General features: G+C 40.2%; 1 protein-coding gene across 4 annotated transcripts in view; it reads left to right on the forward strand.

Annotated features, from left to right (window-relative positions):
* Positions 1–2908, forward strand: part of ches1 (checkpoint suppressor 1) — a 62239-nt gene that overhangs the window by 49999 nt on the left and 9332 nt on the right. The window lies entirely within an intron of this gene.

Here is a 2908-nt window from a genome sequence, read left to right on the forward strand (position 1 = left end):
CTCCCCCCCCCCCCCCCCCCCCCCACACCTCCACCTTCTACGGATGTGCCAACTCCAATCATCTCAATTCCAAATCCCTCTTTTTAAAAGCGCACCTTGAGAATACCGAGTGCTGAGTTCTGACACTTGGCTTGGTGCCAGAGGAGGAATGCTTTTTCTACGGAGGCGTATTTGAAAGGAAAAAGGAAAAGAAAAAAGAAAAAGAAAAGAAGGGATAGAGAAGCAGCAAGTGAGAGAGGGAAAGAAAGAAAGAGAGGGGAGAGAAAATCTCAGCTTCAAATCAGAGGCTGGGGAGCATTCCCCTTGCCTCCTTTACTCTTTCAACACAATATACAGTCTCACTCTTTTACTCTTATACACCTCCTTTTCCCTGTATTTCCCATTATTCCTCCCCTCTCCTCCTCTTCCTCTCCCCCTCAACCTCCTCCCTGGTGGCTGGACGGCAGTTTAAATGGACATTCAATCCCAATCAGGGAGCACTCCGGGAGCTCGCTGGGCTGCCGAGTCCTAAATGGAGGGGGAAATGGATACATTAGGCGTCTGCGGCGCGCCCTCCATCGCCACTGATAATGGAGTAGTAATGGTCAAGGAGCCGAGGTTGGAGAGAGTGTCTGAAAACCTGGACTCCCTCTAGACACACACAATCTGAGAGTGATGTGTCTGAGCGTGCTGAACAGATGGTCAGATAGAGAGGGAGACAGTTAGGAAGACCGCCACAGAGTGCACATATGACAAGGAGAGACAGGAAAAGGAAACTTTATAAATGTGTTTTTGAAGGGAGAGAGGGTGCAGAATGGTCAGGCGTGACATTCAGAGGCAGCAGGGAGAAGGAAAGTTGTGACAGACAGCCAGAGGCAAAGACAAGGAGGCGGGGGGGGGACTGCCAGAGAGAGTGAGTTTGGGGCTGTTAGTGCCCTCTGTTATTACTTCCATCTCCCATTCCCAGAGCTTTCAGAGCTGCTCCGCTCTGAGCTGATGTGGGCTGAAATCTGCCTCTCCCTGTGGCCCAGCACCGGCTCAGGATGAACACAAGGACAATACATGGCAGCTGTGTCCTTAATCCAACCCATCACCCCAAAGTTCATCATTTAATAGCTCTAAATTATATAAGGATCTGCTCAGTCTAAGTGTTCCTATTTTATTTAAGTACTTTCATTTAAGAAGGAACCTTTTTTTCCAATTGGATCAATTTAGAAACCTGTTCTAAGGCTTTATTAACCTGTCAGCTGCAAAGGAAGGGTGTGTCTAAGTTAATAGAAAAATTGACCAGCTGTTTAATTGCAGAATATCAGCACATCACAACCACTTTAAGGTTCAAACATATATTGGGTTTACGTCTGGTTTATTTACAAATGACTTCCCTTCAACTCTAGCAGAACAGTAAATATTCTACTCAGATGGCAGACAAGGTCAGACTTAAGAGTTTTTTTAGTTTTTTAGATTGAAGAGGTTTTTGTTTTATTTTATAGCAACTACAGACAGCTAGAGAACAGTCACTATTATAAATATTTCAGACAATATAGCAGATGAATTGAATTGGCAGTGGTGGAAAGAGACAATGTACATTTACACAAGTACAATTTCAAGGTACTTTACTTGAATACGTCATTTCATGCTACATCAGACTTAATATACTACATACTCAATGACATTTTACAGGGAAATATTTTACTTTTAACTCCACAATTAGTAGTCACTGTGCAGTCAGATTTGACCTCGACCTCTAATGATGCATTGTTACATTGTTGTTAAATATGTACTACTAGCAACGATATAAAATGCTTCTCACATGTTAATGCATCAGTTGCATATTGAGTACTTTTCCTTTTCATACTTAAGTACATTTTGTTGATGATACTTGCATTTTTTACTTAAGATATTCTGCTAATATAAAAGTATCAATGCTGCTGTATAAATATACTCACATTACAAGTAGTTAATAAATAATGCATTCAAAATGTGTTGTGTAAAATTAACAAATGTACTTAAAATACCAAAACGTAAAAGTATGCATTACACATTATGGCCCTTTTCAGAGGGTTTTATTCTAACATTATAATATTATTACTGGTGCAAACAGCTTTTTAATGTTGTAGCTGATCAAGGTGGTGCTCTGTTTGTTACTACATTTATCACATCTCCTTATTTAATTTTACATCATGTTTTATATACTGATCATACAGCATGTTTATAACTAGTGTGAAATATTAATCTGCAAAGTAACTAGGTGTAAACTAAATATAGTGGACTGAAAAGGACCATATTTCCACCTGAAATGTAGTGAAGTAAAAGTACTTGATGCTGTATCTGTGTTTAATTACAGGACTTGCGTAAATGTCCTTAGTTACGTTTTCATTGTGATATTGCTGCTTTTATTTAATTAAAGTATCTGAATACCTCTGAGTACAACACTCAGTCAAAGTACAAAATATTGGAAACACTTCACTAAAACTATCTGTAATGACTTAAGCACAACTACAAACCCTGATGACATCAACAGGTTTTTTTTTTTCAGACTTGACAAAGCTCCCTGCAGAGCCACAGAAAACATTATACAGTTAGTTTCCACTGACCGAGTAGAACTCACGAGTTAACTGAACTTCATGTGAAAAATCGATCGAAAAGAGTGCCCCTTTTCAAAGCAATACCAGATTAATAAAAAGATTTCCAGGGAGCCCGTTTGCACTTGAAAATCATAGAAAATGTGACAAAATTCAGGCAAGATGCATCAAAAGTACGGAAAGTAAAAGTTGAATCCAACCAGCAAGGATGTAGGAGCAGAGGTGTTCGGCTGGTTAGCGTTCAGCCTGATATGACCCATGTTTGTCGCTGTGTTTAAAAGGCTTATTAAGATACAATAAGCAAGTGTTGCTTTTATTGTGTCCCCCCCCCCCCCCCCCCCCCCCCC

Source organism: Micropterus dolomieu, linkage group LG10 (genome assembly GCF_021292245.1).
Source record: "Micropterus dolomieu isolate WLL.071019.BEF.003 ecotype Adirondacks linkage group LG10, ASM2129224v1, whole genome shotgun sequence".
Lineage (NCBI taxonomy): Eukaryota > Metazoa > Chordata > Actinopteri > Centrarchiformes > Centrarchidae > Micropterus > Micropterus dolomieu.